We start from the raw sequence: 20,431 nt of genomic DNA on the forward strand, positions 1-20,431 counted from the left end.
TCTAGCAGTGTGCCTTTTCCATTTTTAAGAATAATTGATGTTGTTTGAAACTAAAAATTTTAAAAAGCTTGATAAAATTCTCCTATGCACACACATAAAGACCAGGAGTTTCACTTTCCCTCTCTTTTGTTAATTTCTTTGCAATTTGTTCTATTTTTTTTTCTATTTCTTCTGATAGTTTGGGTATGCCATAGTATTAATGAGATCTTTGAAATTTGCCGTGGTCAGAAGGTTTAAAGACCTTTGAGATCATTTTGAGATTGCCAGAAATGAAGGCATGCTAAGGGGGATGGCATGCTTACCACATCTGAGGGTACATTCACATTAAGTAATATGAGCTTGTTCCAAAGGTTCTTCAGACATCTGATCTGAGAGCTCTCCAAAATGCTCCCTTTTGAGTGTCTCCTCCAGCTTTTTCTTCTAAATTCCAAGTTTGGGTAACATTAATTATACTTAATAGGGTCGGATAATTATTTTTTCTTCTGGTTTTGTTGTGATTTCATCATTTTTTTTCTATTTTCTTGATTTGATTTTCTTTCTTCCCCCCTTTAAAGCAGATTAGATAAAGGTTTATTAATTTTGTCAATATTTTTTTGAAACCCAAGATTCTAGTTTTATTTATTATTTCCATTTTTTCTAAATTATTCCTTCACTTATTTTTAATATATCCTTTTTGGTTCCTATCTTAAGTTTATTTGTTGACTTTCTAATTAATATATATATATATGTAAATGATTTTTTTGTGTGTGACTTTGATTTTATGTAAAACAATATATTGTGGAGATTTTTTTTAATTCTGAAAATTGATTTTTATTATATTCAACTTGTTTAATTCATTCATATTTAAGGTTTAAGAGCATTTTATATTTACTTCCATTTATCTCTAATAGTTTTTTTGTCAAGGAAATAGGGTTAAATGACCTGCCCAAGGTCACATAGCTAGATAATTACTAAGTATCTGAGACTGGATTTGAACCCAGGTCTTCCTGACCCCAGGACTGGTGCTTTATCCACAGCACTATCTAGCTACCCCCAAGATTTTTTTCAAATTAGGTATTGCCTCTTCCTTTCTCCCCTGGATGGAATATTTTGTCTTTTCAGTTATTAATCTACTTATGTCAACTCTATTCCTTACTGCCTTCCCATTCTTCTCCAGCATATCCGATTCCTATTCTCATTTGCTACCCCTTGTCTAGTTATGGAATTGTTTTAAAGTTTGTACTCTTTTCCCCCTTTCTTTTGTATAGTTATTTAATTCTTCCCCCTTTTTTCCAGGGCCAAATGGATTTACAAGTGAATTTTACCCAACATGTAAAAAAAGAAATTAATTCTAATCCTATATATACTATTTGAAAAAAAAAAAGGTGAAGAAAGAGTTTTGCCAAATTTCTTCCATGACATAAATATGGCTTGTATACATAAACCAGGAAGAGTCAAAACAGAGAAAAAAAAATAGAACAATTTCCCTAATGAATATGTATGCAAAAATTGTAAATAAAACATTAGCAAAGTAATTACAGCAAGTTATCACTAGGATAAAGCAGGATTGATACCAGGAATGCAGAGTTGGTTCAACATTAGGAAAACTACCAGCATAGTTGACTGTATCAGTAACAAACATAATAGAAATCATATGATCATTTCAACAGATACTGAAAAAACTTCTGACAAAATACAGGACCCATTTCTATTAAAAATACTAGAGAGTAGAGGAATGAATGGAGTGTTCCTTAAAATGATAAACAGTATCTATCCATCCAAAACCATCAATAAGTATTATATATAATTGGGATAGTAGCATCCTGAATAAAAAGAAGGAAGAATCAAGGAAGTCCATCATCACCACTATTATTCAATATTGTATTAGAAATCCTAGCTTTACTAATAAGATAAGAAAAAGAAATCAAATGAATTAGAATAGATAATGAAGAAACAAAACTATCACTCTTTGCAGATGATAGGATGATATATGTAGCCAATCCTAAAAAAATCTTCTTAAAAAACTACTTATAACAATTTGAAACTCTATCAAAGTTTCAGGATATAAAATAAACCCACAAAATTATCAGCATTTCTATATATTATCAAGAAGACATAGCAGCAAGAGATAGAAAAAGAAATTCCATTTAAAATAACTGTAGAAAACATAAAATATCTGGGAGTTTACCTGACAAGGCATACTCAGAACCTATATGAAAGCAACTATAAAGCACTTTTCATATAAATAAAATCAACTCTAAATAACTGGACATGTGTCAAGTGCTCATAAGTAGGCCAAGCTAATATAATAAAAGTGGCAGTTCTATCTAAATTAAATTACTTATTCAGTGCCATAAAAAATAAAACTTCTAAAAATTACTTTATGAAGCAAGAAAAAATAGTGAACAAAATGTCAAGAATATCAAAGAAATTAATGAAAAAAATTAAGGTGTAGGTTTGGTACTGTCTAAGAAATAGAGTGGTGGATCAGTAGAACAGATTTGAAGCAAAAAACCCAGCAATAAATATCTATAGTAATCTGCTGTTTGACCCCTTCTAGAATAAAGTCTTACTCTTTGACAAAACGTGTTTGGAAGACTGGAAAATAATGTGGCAGAAACTAGGCAGAGCCCAACATCTCACACCCTATACTAAGATAAGGCTAAAATGGATACAGTATTTAGACATAAAGATTGATGCTATAAAGTCATTAGGATAACAACGAATGATTTACCTGCCATATCTATGGAAAGGGGAAAAGTTTAGGATCATAGAAGGGATAGAGAACATTATGAAATGCAAAATAAATAATTTTGATTACATTATATTGAAAAGTTCTTACGCAAATAAAAACAATGCAATCAAGATTAAAAGGAAGACAGTAAGTTAGGAAGCAATTTTTTACAACTAGTATTTCTGACAAAGGACTCATTTTAAAATACAAAAAGAATTGAATTGAATTTATAAGAATACAAGTCATTCTCCAATTGATAAATGATCAAAGGATATGAAAACGTAATTCTCAGATGAAGAAATTAAAGTTATCTATAATCATTAAAAATGCTCTAAATCATTATTGATTAGAGAAATGCAAATTAAAACAAGACTGAAATACCACCTCATGCCTATCAGATTGGCCAATATGACTTAAAAGGAAAATGATCAATGTTGGAGGGAACGTGGGAAAAGTGGTACACTAATACATTGTTGTATTAGTTGAGACTTGATCCAGCCTTTCTGGAAAGCAATTTGGAATTATGTCCAAAGGATCATAAAGTCATATCTTAATATATTTGAGCAATTTGACCTTTACCATAGACACTTTTTATAAAGATTGGTTCTCATTTTTCTACTTTCCTTCTAATCTTGGTGGTACTAATTTTTTTTTGTTATAAAGCCTTTTAACTTAATATGATCTAAAGGAATGAGTTTTGTATTTTATCAAAAAAAATTTCCATCTGTTACATGATCTAGGCTTTGATACTTTTGTTATTGATTTAATCAATTATGTTAATAATTTTTCTGAAATTAAATGATTCTTGCATTCATGATATAAATCCCAGTTGACTTTAGTGAATAACTTTTGCTTTATTAGATACATAGCTAATATTTTATTTTGTATTTTTGCAACTATATTCATTAGTGAAATTGGTCCTCAATTTTCTTTAACTCTTTTTGCTTTTTCTGGTTTAAGTATCAACATCATTTCATAGAAAGAGTTTGGTAAGATTGCTTCTTTGTCAAAAATTCTGAATAATTCTTTTAGTATTGAAATGAGTTGATCTTTAAAAAGAATTCACTTATTAAATTCCTTTGTTCTGATGCTTTTCATTAATGACCTAGTAATTTCAAATCAATAATACAAGTATTACAACCCTACAAAGAAAGGTGATTTCCTCTTCCAGAGAAAGAACAGATAAATAGAAATATATATATATATAATATATATATATACACACACACACATATATATGTATATATATATATATATACACACACATATATGTATAATAGGGTTTTATTCCCACATATGAGTATATATGTATATATCTTAGGAGGGAGAGAGAGATAATTTAGAATTTAAAATGCAAAAAAAATTAAATTGAATATATATCAAATGAATTCCCCAAACAAAATAAAACAAAGACAAAAAAATAAGAAAGAAAAGGAGACCAATCTCCCTAATTAATATTGACGTAACAAATTAAAATAAGATACTATAATAATTTATCACAAAGATCATACACTATTACCAAGTATAATTTATACCAGGAATTCATATTTTTTTTTTTGGTATTAGGAAAACTATCAGCTCAGTTGATTATATCATTAAGAAGAAAAACAATAAAAGTCATGATCATATAAAATGATGCAGAAAAAAAAAAACTTTGACAAAATGCACAATCTATTCCTGTTAAAAATACTAGAAAATACAAGAATCAGTAGAGGCTTTCTTAAAATGATAATTAGTATCTATATAAAACCAACAGCAATCATTATCTGAAATGGGAATATATTTGCAGCCTTCCCTATAAGATCAGGGGTGAAGCCATTATTACCAAAATTCTGTATTGTACTAGAAATTTTAGATTAAACAATAAGATAAGTAAATTGAAGGAATTAGAATGGGCAATAATGAATCAATACTGTCAAGCTTTATAGGTAATACGGTATATTAAATGAATCCTAGAGAATCAACTAAAAAAAAAACCCAAGTTAAAATATTAACACCTTCAACAAAATTGCAGGATATAAAACAAACCCGTATATATCACCAGCATTTTATATACTACCAACAAAACCCAGCAGCAAGAGGTAGAAAAAGAAATTCACTTAAAATAACAAGGCAATATAAAATTCGTAATTGTTTATCTAATAAGACATGTATATTTTAAATTAAGAAAATTTCCTTCCACCCTCCTTTCTCACCCCCCCCCCCCTTCCCTCAGCTATGAACAATCAGGTGAACACTATACAGACATATTTTTGATAAATCTGTTTATGGATTGGTCATTTTTAGCATGAAGAATTAGGATAAAGCGAAAGAGATGCATAAGAGATTATTTTTATAAAGTGTTCATCAGATTGTGAAGGGTTGTTTTTAATTTTAATTTTTATTTGTTCTGTTTTGTTTTTCTTCCTCTTAATGGGGATAACATTGTCCATAGCTGGTCTAATAAGATTGTCCTAGCTTTCTGAACTGCTGAGAGGAGCTGCTTCCATCAACACTGATCATCTCACAATATTGTTGTTAATGTGTACATTTTTCTGTTGGTTTTGTTCCTGTACAGATCCTGTAACTCATTCCATGTTTATCTAGAATTTGATCATTTATGCTTTCTTATAGAAAAAATAATATTCCATAGTATTCATGTGCCATAACTTATTTAGCCATTCCCCAATTGATGAGTATTCCCTCAGTTTCTGATTCTTTGCCACTACAAAATACCACTATGAATATTTTGGAAAATGTGGGACTTTTACTATTTTTTAATGATTTCTTCTGGATAGAATTGGAATTGCTGGGTCAAAGGGAATGAACATTTTTATTGCTCTTTGGGCATAGTTCTATATGGTTCTCCAGAACGGTTGGATCAGTTCACAACTCCACCAGCAATGCATCAATGTCCCAATCCTTCACAATCTCTCCAGCATTGATAATTTCCCCTTTTTTCTCATTTTAGCCAATCTGATAAATGTGAGGTGATGCCTCAGAAGTGTTTTATTTTCATTTCACTCATCAATAATGGTTTGGAGCACTTTTCATATGATTATATACATATATATATGTATATATATATATATATATATATATATATATATATATATATATATACATATCTTCAATTTCTTCATTTGAAAACTGTCTATTCATATCCTTTGACCACTTATCAATTGGGGAATGATTTGTAACCTTATAAATTTGATACAATTCTCTATATATTTTCAAAATGATATCTTTATAGGAACTCCTAGCTATGAAAATTGTTTCCCAGATTTCTGCTTTCCTTCTAATTTTGTCAGCATTGATTTTATTAGAGCAAACCCTTTTTAATTTAATATAGTCAAAATCATTCATATTTCAGTTTATAATATACTCATTCTTGTTTGGTCATAAATTTGTCTCCTTTCCATAGAGCTGATAGATGAGTATTTCTTGGTCCATTAATTTATCTATGGTGTAGTCTTTTATGTCTAAATCTGGCACCCATTTTGATTTTATTTTGGTAGAGGATGTGAGATGTGGATCTATGCCAAGTTTTTGCCATACTATTTTCCAGTTATCCCAGCAATTTTTGTCAAATAGTGAGTTCTTATCCCAGAAGCTGATGTCTTTGGATTTGTCAAACAAGAGACTATTGTAGTCCTTTATTGTGGTTTCTTTTGAACCTATCCTAATCCACCAGTCCATTACTCTATTTCCTAACCAGTATCAGGCAGTTTTTATGGCTGCTGCTTTATTGTAGAATTTTAGATCTGGTAGACCGAGGCCACCTTCCTTTATATTTTTTTAATCAGTTCCCTTGATATTCTTGACCTTTTGTTGCTCCAGATGCATTTTGATGCTATTTTTTCCTAGCTTAGTAAAATAGTCATTTTGTAGTTTAATTCATATGACACTTAATAAGTAATTTAATTTGGTTAGAATTGTCATTTTTATTATATTAGCTCAACCTAACCACGAGCAATTGAAATTTTTCCAATTAATTAGATCTGACTGAATTTGAATGAGAAGTGATTTATAATCGTGTTGATACAGTTTCTGGGTTTGTCTTGGGAAGGAGACTCCCAAGTATTTAATGTTATCTATAATTACATTAAATGGATTTTCTCTTTTTGTCTCTTGCTCTTGGGCTTTGTTGTTCACATATAGAAATGTTGATGATTTATGTGGGTTTATTTTATATCCTGCTATTTTGCTGAATTCGTTAATTGTTTCAAGGAGTGTTTTAGCTCATTTTCTTGGGTTAAGTTATACCAGTATATCATCTGCAAAAGGGTCAAAGCTTTTTATCATCACCGATAATTCTGATTCCTTCCATTTCTTTTCCTTCTTTAATTGCTACAGCTAGCATTTCTAATACTATATTGAATAGTAATGAGTATCCCTGTTTCACCTCAGGTTTTATTCCAAATACTCTAAGTTTATTCCCATTACAAATAATATTTGTTGAGGTATATAGATAGTATTTATTATTTTAAGGAAAACTCCATTTTTTCCTAAACTTTCTAGTTTTTAATAGGAATGGATGTTATATTTTGTCAAAGATTTTTTTTTCCACATTTATTGAGCTAATCATGATTTCTGTTGGTTTTACTATTGATATGTTTAATAATGTTGAGTGTTTTCCTAATATTTAACCATCCCTGCCTACCTTGTATAAATACTACCTGATCTTTGTATTCTTCTAGTAATAACTTGCTGTAGTCTCAATGCTAAAATTTTATTTAAGATTTTTTGGGAGATTGGTCTATAATTTTCTTTGTCTGTTTTGGTTCTTCCTGGTTTAGTATCAGTACCATGTTTGTGTCATAAAAGGAATTTGGCAGAACTATTTTATAAAAATAGTTTATATAGAAAAGGAATTAATTGTTCCTTAAATGTTTGGTAGAATTCACTTGTAAATTCATCTGAACTTAGAGACTTTTTCTTAGGAAGTTTGCTGATGGTTTCTTCAATTTCTTTTTCTGAAATGGGGCTATTTAAGCATTTTATTTCATCTTCTGTTAATCTGGGTTAATTTGGGTAATTTTTATTTCTGTAAATATTTGTCCATTTCACTCAGGTTTTCAAATTTATTGGCATACAGTTCAGGAAAATACCTCTGAATTATCTCTAATTTCCTTCTCAATGATGGTTAGTTTACCCTTTTCATTTTTTGATACTGGTGATTTGGTTTTCTTTTTTTTTTTTAAATCAGCTTAACCAACAGTTTGTCTTTTGACTTTATCATAAAACTAACTTTTAGTTTTATTTATTAGATCAATGGTTTTCTTGCTTTCACTTATATTAATCTCTCCCTTGATTTTCAGAATTTCTAATTTGGTATTTAATCAGGGATCTTTAATTTGTTCTTTTTCTAGCTTTTTTATTTGCATGTCCAATTCATTGATTTCCTCTTTCTCCATTTTATTTATATAGGTGTTTAGAAATATAAAATTTCACCTCAAAATTGCATTGGTTGCAGCCCATAAATTTTGGTAGATGTCTCATTATTATCATTTTCTTGGATATAATTATAGATATTTTTTATTATTTTCTGTTTGTTCCACCTATTATTTAAGATGAAGTTATTTAGTTTCCAATTAGTTTTTGGCTTATCTTTCCATGGTCCTTTATTACATATCATTTTCATTTCATCATGGTCTGAGAACGGTGATTTATTATTTCTGCCTTTCTTCATTTGATTATAAGGTTTTTGTGCCCTAGTTCATGGTCAAGTCTGGTATATTTGCCAAATATTTCCGGGAAAAATGTATATTCTTTTCTATCCCCTTTAAGTTTTCTCCAGAGGTCTAGTATATCTAAGTTTTCTAAGATTTCATTCCCTTTCTCAACTCCCTTGTTTATTTTATGGTTAGATTTAACTAGTTCTGAGAGAGGGTGGTTACAATCTCCCATTATTAAATCTTGTAAGTCAGATTTTCCTCTAGGAATCTGGATGCTATCCCACTTGGTGCATACATGTATAGTAATGATATAGCTTCATTACTAATGGTGCCTTTTATGAAGATATAGTTTCCTTTCTTATCCCTTTTAATAAGATTGATTTTTGCTTTTACTGTTTCTGAGATCAGGATCCCTATCCCTGATTTTTCTTTTTTTACTTCAGCTGAGGCATAACATATTTTGCTCCTGCCTTTTATCCTTACCCTGGGTGTATTTCTCTGCTTCAAATGTGTTTCTTGTAAACAGCATATTGTAGGAATCTGTTTTTTTGTCCATTCTGCCTTCTGTTTTTGTTTTATGGGACAGTTCATCCCATTCACATTTACAGTTAAGATTACTAATTCTGCTGTCTTTCTCCATTTATATTTTTCTCTTTCCTCTTATTCCTCTTCACCAAAGTTTTACTCTTTCCCCTTTAACTTTTCTTTTGAAATTTAACTTTGTTTATTTTCACTTATACCATTTTCTTCCCTTTTCTCTGTCCTTTCTTCCCTTATCTTTACCTTCCCCTACCCCCCCCCCCTTTTCCCTTTTAGAGTAGGGTAGATTTTTTAAACCTAAGTGGGAATGTATTTTATTTCCTCTCTGGGCCAAATCTATTGAATAGAATTTACTTAGTTTCACACTCACCTTTCTTTACCTCTAAAATTATAAAATTTTATGCCTTTTCACCTGGTGTTATTTATCTTTCAGGAACTATTTACCAGGTACCATCAATCACAGTTTGATTATTTGATTGTTTGATAATCTCATATTTCTATTAGTATCATCACAGACTTATTGCTTGATAAGCAGTATTGTTTCAATTACATCAAATTATAATTATAATCATTTTTTACCTTATCCCCTTTTCGAGTACCCTTCCTAGACACACAATCCTCCTTTTGGGTCAAAATATCATCCAAAACTAAATCATTTCTTGAACTATTTGGACTCCCCCCCAGGCCTATTTTCTCTCACACTTGACTCTCCCCTCCCCACCCAGGGTACTTAACCTCTTGTTAAGTGAAGTAAGGATTAACTCAAACCTTGAAGTAATTAACTCCAAGATCCTTAAAGTACTCTTAAGTACTGGGAGGCTCCGAAGGTCTCACTTGAGAATTTTACAAATGATTGTAAATTATGGGAGACATTGACTCAAGATCATCCAGTTTATGATGCCCTCACCAGAGTAAGTACTAAGCTCTGTCAGCAGAACAGAATTAAAGCAGGTCAAAGGATAATGAGATGCTTAAGTTTAAAATTAACATCCCTGTTTTCATTTGGGCTTTTAGTCTTCAACATAGTGAAGTCATCTTGGACTTCTTCAATGGAGAGACAAGACCCAACTATATCCATATCCATATCCTTTGAGTCCCATCGTTTCAATTATATTTGACCCTTTTATTATCTTAAAAGAATTAAAGTTCTCAAGAATTAGAAGTGTTATATCTTCCCTTTTAAGGTTGTTATAATTTGATGGTCTTGACCATTTGTTTTGTTCTGTTTTTTTCCTTCCCCTTTTCATTTACCTTTTTTATGCAACTCTTGAGTCATATATTTGGTGTTTGAGTTCTCTGTTTAGTTTTGGTCTTTGTGTCAGGAAATTTTGGAAGTCCTTTATCTCATTGAACATCCATCTTTTTTCCTGACAGTATATGCTGAATTTTGCAGGGTAGTAAATTCTGGGTTCTAAACCCAGGTCCTTTGCCCTTTGATATATGGTGTTCCAGGTCTTCCAGACTTTCAGTGTTGAGAGTGACAGGCCCTGTGTGAGACTGAGACTGATTGTGTTTCATTTGTATTTGAATTGTTTTCTTTTATGCATCTTGCAATATTCTCTCCTTTATTTGAGAGTTCTGGAATTTGGCTATAACAGCCTTTGGAGTTTTTATACTGTGGTGTCTTTCTGGAGGGTTTCTGTGTATTCTTTCAATGGTTGTATTGTCTTTTTTGTTCTAGCAAATTTGGGCTGTTTTCTGTAATAATTTCTTGCATGATATTTTCTATTTTTTTTTTTGATCTAGGCTTTTTTGGTAGTCTGATGATTCATAGATTGTCTCTTTTCCCTAAAGGTATTTTACATTTTCTTTAGTTTTTTCAGTCTTTTTATTTTGTTTAATGGAATCTTGTAGTTTTGTAGATTTCATTTGTTTTTATTTGTTCAAATCTAAATTTTAGAGTTTTATTTTCTTCAATTGCCTTTTGTGTTCTCTTTTTAAAGGTGTTCAATTCTCTCATCAATTTTTCATAATTTTCCAGCATGACTCTCATTTCTTTTTTCCATTTTTCTTCTTCTCTTTTTTTTAAAGCTCTTAGATAGTTTTTTGGATTTCAGTCCAATTCCAAAGACTTTTTTGAGACTTCCCCATGAGTAATTTTTCACTGATTTCTTCTTCAGAAATGGCATAATCATCTTTGTAAAGTAGTTTTCTATAGTGAGTTCTTTTAGTTTTTTTGCTCATCTTTGTTGTTCCTGGGGGATAAGGAGTATAGATTCAAACTTTTTTTTTTTTGACTGAGGCTGGGGTCTGATCTCTGACTTGTCATTGGCCAAGATGTTGCCTATGCAGTCCAGGTCTTGCCTTTGCAGAGGTTCCTCTTCATGTCCAGGTTCTGACTTGGCAGTGATTTGTTCTCTACCCAGTTGTATCTTTAACCTTCCTGTTCCTAGGGTTCAGACTTTGTTTGGGGTTTGTTCCTCCCTGCTGGTTTACTATCTAGCTGTCCGGACCTCTGCTGTTGTCAAGCTATCAGGATCTGGATTGCACTGTGGTTAAAAACCCCCAACTGCCTTTTCCTGCTCTCCCATCTCCTAGACTTTATTTCCCCTTTCCCCCCAAAGAGACATACCTTCACTGAAGGTCTGAAGATCCTCTGGAGATCCTCTACAATGTCTACTCTTTGAAAACTTCATTTTCACGATTTCTAATTTGGTATTTAATTGGGGATTTTTTCTCTAACTTTTTTAGTTGCTTGCTCAGTTCATTGGTTTCTTCTTTCTCTAGTTTATTCATGCAAGCATTTAGAGATATAATATATCCCCTAATAACTGCTTTGGCTATATCCCATAAGTTTTGATATGTTGTCTCATTATTGTCCTTATCTTGGATGAAATCTTTGTGATTTGTAATTTGATCCACTCTTCTTTAAAATGAGATTATTTACTTTCCAATTAGTTTTAGGTCTATCTCTCTGTGGCCCATTATTGCATACAGTTTTTGTTACATATGGTTGGAAAATGAAGTATTCACTATTTCTGCCTTCTGCATTTGATTATGAGGTTTTTATGCCCTAGCACATAGTTAATTTTTGTTTAGGTGCCATGTACTGCAGAAAAAAGGTATATATTCCTATCAATACCCATTAATTTTTCTTCAATGGTCTATCATTTCTAAGTTTTCTAACATTTTGATTACCTCCTTAATTTTCTTTTTGTTTATTTTATGATTAGATTTATCTAATTCTGAGAGGGGGAGTTTTGTGATCTACCCCTAGTAGTGTTTTGCTGCCTATGTTTTACAATAAATCATTCAGTTTCTCCTCTAAAAATCTGGATGCTATACTGCTTGGTGTATACACATTTAGTATTGAAATTATTTCATTGTCTAAGATACCTTTTTAGGAGGAAATAGTTTCCATCCCTTTCCCTTTTAATGAGATCTATTTTTGCAGCTGCTTTGTCTGAGATTGGGATTGCTAACTCTGCCTTTTGTGTGTATGTGTGTGTGTGTGTGTGTGTGTGTGTGTGTGTGTGTGTGTGTGTTTGCAAGGCAATGGGGTTAAGTGACTTGCCCAGTGTCACACAGCTAGGTAATTATTAAGTGTCTGAGGCTGAATTTGAACTCAGGTCCTCCTGACTCCTGGGCCAGTGTTCTATCCACCATGCCACCTAGCTACCCTAACCCTGCCTTTTTCACTTCAGCTAAAGCATAATATATTCTGCTCTAGCCTTTTACCTTTACTCTGTATGAATCTCTCTCCTTGCATCTCTTTCTCTTACCTATTTTCCTCTACCTTTCTTCCTTGCTTTTCAAAATCCATTTTGAATTATTTTATGTCCTGAGAACAATTCATATTTTTCTTGAAGGTTTCGTATGTAGAGCTTTGATGTTGTCTTCTTCTGGGTATGTGTTTTGATCTTCCTTTTCACCATATCTTTCTATGGTAAGAATTATTTTTTGTAGTTTGTTAATTTCTCCTACCTATTACTTGGCTTTTAAATCTTTGTTAAGGTATGGTTCTACTTCCAGGGTGGAGAGAAGATCATGTCAGCCTTCTGGAGCTTGTGCATCTGTTTTTAGAGATACCCTATTTCCCCATGTTTAAGATGCACCTTTTTTTAAAAAAAATTGAGGTTTAAAAACTGGGAGTCTTAGGTAGTGGATGTAGAATGTTTTACTTGTGTTTCCTTTTTTTTGCACTTGTTGTCTTTGTGCTCATTGTTTTGCATTTGTTATCAGTATATTGGGTTATGTTTTGCCAGATTCTGCTCAGAAATGGCTCAGAAATTTCAAAGTTAAAAGTGATCCAGTTTGCAAAAGTGAAGGGAAATCATGCTGCTGAATTTAAGTTTGGTCCTCCTCCAACTGAGAAAATAATCCGAGAATGGCTATGGGAAGAAGAAGCCCAATGAAAATGCCATAGTAGAAGAAGGCCATGAGAGGCAAGTCAGCCAAATGGCCTCATTTAAGAGAGGGAATTGAAGAAATGGATTGAAGAGCAAAGGGCCATTGTAATTCCTGTGTCCATAAAGATGATTCAGCTTGAGGCAAGAAGAATTTCTGATGAAAAAGAAATTACTGATTTCAAAGGAGGATACAATTTGTGCTTCAGGTTCATGAAATGGAATGGACTAATCATGTGACTTGCCCAAAAGCAGAAGGTCCTTGAATTTCATGATGAATAAAATTTGAATTCACTAACTTTATATATTGCATGTTTTTCAAATTCTGGGCCCCCACATTAAGGTGCATCTTATACATGGGAGTGTCTTATACATGGGGAAATATAGTACTTCCAGGCACCTGTAACTTTTCAGTTCTTCCAAGGTAGTATAATATAAGGAAAAAGTATTTTCTACTCTCTGGCCTGTACTCTGGTCTGCAAGTAACCATGAGGACCCTTTTCTGTCCTGGTCCTGCTCCCCTGTGGTCATAAACTCTGATGTACTACTGCTCTTCCTCATCCTGGGATTGCCACCCAGGACTGTGACCAAGATCTGAGTATGAGCAAAGCATGTGCTAACAAAGAGATCCCTTAAATCCCCTAATTAGCTTTTCAACCACCTTACCCTCTCTATGCTGAGAGTTCTGAAATAGCTGCTGCTACTTCAGTGGCTGCCTAGGTCTTCTCCTGGTTTGCTAGGTCCAAGGCTGTGCTGGTGGTCTGTACTGGTCTGTGCTTCACTCTCACCTGGGTGTGACAGACCTTTCTTACTGACCTTTTAATTTATCTTTGATATCTGTGTGTTGAGAGGTGAATGCCACTTGACAACAGTTACCCCAGGCCTTAATCTTGGTTTGCTAGGGTCCTGTCTGTGCTGGCCTGGGCTTTTCTGTCTGCCTGGTGCAATAAACCTTTCCTGCCAAACTTCTATGTTTCCTTGGGCTGGAAAAATCAGCTTACTCCAACTTTTTTGTGAGGTCTGCTGTTCTAGAATTTGTTTAGAGTAAATTGGAGTGGTTTGAGGGAGAGCTCAGGAGAGTCCCTACCTTTACTCTGTCATCTTGGATTGATTTTCCTGAGTTTGTGTGTCTTGATCATCACTATACCAAGTCATCAAAATGGCATTTAATAATCATTGTTGTTGTCCCACCTGCTGCAGCACTACTTCTGCCACTGTTTGTTGCCTCAATTGCTGTTACTGTTTTTCCTTCTTTCTTCTCCTTTTTTCTCATTCTCATTCTTAGTCTTGATTCTTTGCTTTCGTGGTTCTTCTTGTTCTTGTTTTCTTTTTCTTTCTTCTTGATTTGCTTATTTTTTCCCTACCTATACCTTTTTTTTTTTTTTGCAAGGCAAACGGGGTTAAATGGCTTGCCCAAGGCCACACAGCTAGGTAATTATTAAGTGTCTGAGACTGGATTTGAATCCAGGTACTCCTGACTCCAGGGCCAGTGCTTTATCCACTACGCCACCTAGCTGCCCCCTACCTATTTCTTAATCTTGAACTTTATGTTAAATGTGGTCTTCATTTCTGGGGAGGAGAGGGTGCACTGTCCCAATCTTCAAGCATTTTTTTTCACTGCTGTTTTCAGAGTCAATCACAGGAGTTTGGAAGTTTTCAGTACTTATAAGAAGACAGCATGATCTGGGGAGAGATTTGCTCTCCTAGCCTGTGTGGTGGTCCTTACCCAGGAAGGACCCCTGATTCCTTGGCATTTCAACTGATAGTGTTTCTCAAGGCTCACTTGGTATAGTGAGCAAAACTGATGTTCCTGTGCCCCTTCTCTTTTGAGACAGAAAATACTCTACTCCATCCTTGAAAGATGACCAGGAAATAAATGTAAGCAATGGAGTTGCCTAAATAGCATTTAGTTCTTTCTTAGTGCTAGCACACATGTCTCCTGTAATCTATTTCTTGCAAGTTGTTAAGTTTATTTACTATCTTTGCTTGAAAACTCCCAAAGTAATTGCTGCTTCTGTTGCCATTGCCAAGTCCCACCACTAGCACTGCGTTCATGTGGGCTCTAAGTCAGCCCTTTCCCCAGGGTCACAAACCCCTCCTTCTGAGTTCTTAAATTTTTTTTTAGGCTGAAATAATGTCTTACCCTGACCTCTTGCTGGCTCTCCCATTCCAGAATTTGATTTGAAGTGTTATTTTAAAGTTCTGTGAAGAGGAATGTTGGGAGAACCCCGCTGAGTGCTTCCTCTACTCTGTCATTGGGCCTGCCACTGGAATTCCTTATTCCTTGCTTTTTTTTTTTCTTTTAGAAAGGAAATGGGGTTAAGTGATTTTCCTAAGGTCACACAGCTAGGTAATTATTAAGTGTCTGAGGCTGGATTTAAACTCAGGTTCTCCTGACTTCAGGGTTAGTGCTCTATCCAGTGTGCCACCTAGCTGCCTCCTCCTTGCACCTTTCAGTTGTTTTGTGGGTCACACATTAATCTGATTGTGTGTATTTTGATATTAGAAGATTCAAGATCCTATAGCATCACATTTATATTCAAAAGATGTTTAGATGAATGTCTATTTTGGAGAACACCTTGAAATTGTTAAAAGTATGAAAGTTTATCAAATGCAATTCACCTCTTTAGTTTTGGAAAAAAGTTCATTATCCTTAAATCCCACCTTCTAAAGAAAGACTTCCTTAAACCCTCTTATTTCTGGTGACAGGGATTGTCTTTTCTCTCTCTTTTTTTGTATTTCCAGTGCTTAGTTGACACCTAATAAATATTTATTGATTAATTGATTGATTTTGAATGAACTTGTCATCCAACTGCTTATTGGAGTATAATTATCATTGATCATGATAAATGACAGTTATCATTCACTTTTTCTTAGATTTGTCTCTTTTGAATAATCTTACGTGGAGGTCCAATCTAGTACTGATATTTTTTGAAATTAAAATAATGGGATCTTCAGACAGCAGCTCCTTGGGGGGTTATTAACACCATTAGAAATGACTCTTCAATTTCAACTCTGACAAGGACATAGTTCATAATGGGAAACATATATATTTCCATATTTTAGTCCTTTCTTTATATTAAGAATCATAAGTGCCCTAGTTGTATTTAACTAAAAGCCTTAAGATACTTAAGATCTTAAGATAAATATAAGAGACTCCTTCTTGGAGGAATATCACTGAGATTGGATTTCATTTTACTATCACATATTTTCTTTTTATGACCAGCATATAATAAAACAGCATGACTTTGTAGTCTTTGCATAGTTCAGATAATTATATTATCAGAAAGATGTGATCCATTATTAAATCATTTACATTATAGTAGCAAACATTTATCAATTAAAGAATGGCCAAACAAGTTGTTTCATAGAAGTAATAGAATATTTCTGTTATAAAAAGCAAGAAGTATGAAGAATAGAAAAACATGGAAATATATATGAACTATACATATATATGAAATATATATAAAGTTAAGGAAAATAATACACATAATGAATATAATATGTAAATGGACAGAGAAACAATACTGCCAAACAAGAGAAAACAAATACCATGAAATTTTATAATGATTAAGTTTGGCCCTAAAGAAGAGATAACAACAGCATCTCATTCCTTTCTTTGTTAAGGTGGGAGACCATGAGTATGGAACACTTCATAAAATATACTTTTTTGAAATATTGATGTGAATAGCGAACTATTTTTTGGCCTTTTTTCCTTTTTGGTCATATGGGATGATTCTCTTGAAAGGGGGTATGACTAGGATATATTGAGAAATAAAAATTATATAAAAGCAAATATTATTTTTAATAATCATTTACAGAGATTTTCCCTTTTCATATTTTTAGATCACTGCTTCAGATATGTTGAGCAAGAAAGGAACTGTCTAATTCAGCATCCTAATTTTATAGAATAGGAAAAAGCGGTTCAGGGAATTTGTTACTTTCTCAGAGATACTCAGGTAGAAAGTCTGAAAGGTGGGATTTGATGGCAGGTCCTCAGATTTCAAAATCAGTAATTTTTCACTATTCTACAGTAACCATTGTCAGGGAAATACTTCAGATTTCATAAAAATGCTAAACAGTAAGTTTGTAATATCTTTTGTTTAATAGTATCATTTTGGCAGTAGTATCATTTATGGGCTCCTTCCCAAACACATTTTTGTTACTTTTCCTCCCAAGAAATATTCAGTAACATGACACCACAAGGCTTTCACAATTGTATAACTAGTCTGCCTATACTTGGTCTCTTCTAACTACTCTTCCTGATTTTATCGTTTGAAGTGATATTTTCTACTTCATCTAGCACATTCCATCTTCTATTTGTTCCCTTATCAGTTTCATTTATGATGGTCTTAGGATAATATGGCTTGCAATGATCTTACAGCAAAGTATTTACACTTTTTTTGTTGTCATATTGAACAGTACTGCTTATTCTCTTCCACAATAATCTGTGATATCTTACAGGTCATTTTTGTATTCTATACCATATTTGTGTTTTTTCATCATAGTTCTTTGTTAAGGACCTAAAGTATTGTCTGGTTAAGGTGGTTTCAGGTCATTTGGAAAGTCTTTGGGTCATTTTTTTATTCACATATTTAACAATGCAATGCATATAAAGGTAGAATAGTATAAATATATGTTGTGTTTCTATAAAATATATTGTGTGCATAATATATCAAGGCATGATTATGTTTTTAATAAATTATAGTTTTCAGAATATTATCATTCCCTCTTTAAAAATAATTTAAATCAGGAAAAAATATTTCCCAACACCTTTTCTGTCCTTTTGGATCAGTTTGATCCATTTCTCCCCTTTTTTCCATTTAGTCTTGTTGCAATTTAAATAGCTAAGTATGCTTAGAGCAGTCAAATGATTGTGTCTGAGAATAGTATAGTTCAAATATGTTTAAATCAAAGTACTAAAATACTGTGTTCATACCTATGCAGAGCATGTTTCCTTAAATTCCACTTCTACAGAATCAATAAAGCTCATAAATTCCTCCCCATGAAGTAAACACTGAGCAGTTGAAAGAACCATTTTTGTCTTTTTTATATATCCTTTAAATGTATATACAACTGTTGCTCTGTGGTTCTTTGTATCTGTGCCTATAAGATTTTCCCCATACTGGTATGAATACCTTATTGTCCTCTCTTTTTTTTCATGATTATAATCATAATTCATGTCTCATCTTCTCCAATAGATTGTAAACTCCTTGAGGAGAGGGATTATATCTTGCATGTCTTTATTGTTACCCTAGTAGATATCTAATAAATACTTGCTGACTACTTGGTAATCTCAAATGTCTACTGGAAATTACTACTGAATTGGAAAAAAAAAAGAGGATGATGAGCAGAACTAAAATAGAAAGGTAGAGTTTAAAACATTCTGATAGAAATTTGTAACCTGGTGGCCATGAACTTTTTTTCTTTTTATTTAATATATGGGAACTATATTTCAGTGTAATTGGTGTTCTTTGTAATCCCATGGAATTTATGAATTAAAAACATCTTCCAAGAATGAATTCATGGGTTTTAACTGACTTTTGAAGGAGTTCACATCATTTAAAAAACCATTAAGAATTCATAAACTTGAATAATGGAGTTTTTCTTTCTTTTCTCAGTCTTGATTTCAGTCAATTTATGCTTTGCTATTTTGTGCATTTAAAATGACATTTACACTAAATATGCTTTTTTGGGGGGTAGGTGGAATTTCTATATGACGCTGTTTTTCCATTATTGTTTTGGTTAGGGTTTGTCCCAATATCTAGATCTAAAGGAAAACATGTTTTGTTGTTTTAGACAGGAGTTCCTGACCTGGGAGGAAGACAACCACCAATCTCATAGGATTCCATTGTTTGAGTCATTGACCAGAACAAGCAGCTCATAATGCTGTGAGGATGTGCACAGATGGGAACCACTTCAGAAGCCAGAAAGAAAAATCTCATGCTACTCACACACTCTTTCACCTAAAATCCAGAGGGCACTTGCTGTAGCAGATGCAGAAATAAAAACACAATTGAAAAAGGTGGAAAGACTTCATAATATGTAGAAAGCTTTTGATTTGGGAATCATTTCAGACTAAAGAGTATAATCTTTTTCATTCCTATCTCTGCTTCATTATTTCTAAAGTTATACATCCCAAATCACAGAACCATTGATTAAGTCAATACATCATCCTGACCAAAGTAAAATGAATTTGTATTTCCCCCCATTAGAAATCATGTCTTATCCCTATGTGCCTAAGGGGAACACAGACTAGACCCTACAGAGGTTTTGCAAATAAGAGACATCCCAGGTTCTTGAACAGCCTCAGAGAACAATACTGCTATAAAACACATCACAGTATCAACACTAAGCTGACAAAATGGCAAAAAACCCCAATGTGTTTGGCATAAAAAAAAGAGCTTTCAGGTATCCCCACTGCTGAAAACAAACAAAAACATATAGAAGAGGAGGGAGAATATTTGATAAGAATTATCTTGAAGGTTTTTAGCCAAGAGCATGTTTAAAAATCAAGACTGATTGGGTGATTTTTGACTGCCAACTTGACTAATTATACATACACAGTATAATTTGGGAAAACTATCTATTATCATGTGAAAAAGAAATAGAAAGGAAGAATTGTGTGGAAGGGGTGCTAAATTTGGAATAAGAATTTCAAAGCTCAGTTTTTCAATTTCCTACCTATGTGACAAAGAGCAAAGTACTTGACCATTCAGTTTCTTCAATAAGGGGGTTCATAGAATTAAAAGTCTAGAACTAGAAAAGATCTCTGAGCTCATTTGTCTTATACCTTCTTTTTAGAGATGAGGAAGCAAAAGTCCAGGGAGGTTGAGTGATTTGCACTTGAATGCAGGCTCTCGATTTTCAGAGTTCTTGGTTTGTTCCCTGTTCCAAATGATATTTAAAGTTCTTTATAACTTTATACAATTAACTAATTAATAAATCATCCATTATTCTTTTATTTACTACATTTTATGTACCAGACATTGTACTTGGCACTATAAGTACAAATATAATGTATAAAACATTTCTCATTCTCAAGGAACTTACATTATAATGGTGATATATATATATATATATACATACAGATATTTTATATGGATATGGATGTATATATACATGTCTATTTATATACATATATAGTTTTACAAGTATACATGTATATATACACT

General features: G+C 32.6%; 1 long non-coding RNA gene across 2 annotated transcripts in view; it reads left to right on the forward strand.

The window, feature by feature from the left end:
• The window catches only part of LOC141518074 (uncharacterized), a 129,135-nt gene extending 109,877 nt beyond the window's left edge, over positions 1-19,258 (forward strand). For both annotated transcript variants that reach the window (XR_012477076.1, XR_012477074.1), the window contains exon 3: positions 19,056-19,258. This is a non-coding gene — a long non-coding RNA (uncharacterized LOC141518074). The remainder of the gene's footprint in view (positions 1-19,055) is intronic.
• Positions 19,259-20,431: the final 1,173 nt, after the last annotated feature.

This window comes from Macrotis lagotis, chromosome 1 (assembly GCF_037893015.1).
Source record: "Macrotis lagotis isolate mMagLag1 chromosome 1, bilby.v1.9.chrom.fasta, whole genome shotgun sequence".
NCBI classification, from domain to species: domain Eukaryota; kingdom Metazoa; phylum Chordata; class Mammalia; order Peramelemorphia; family Peramelidae; genus Macrotis; species Macrotis lagotis.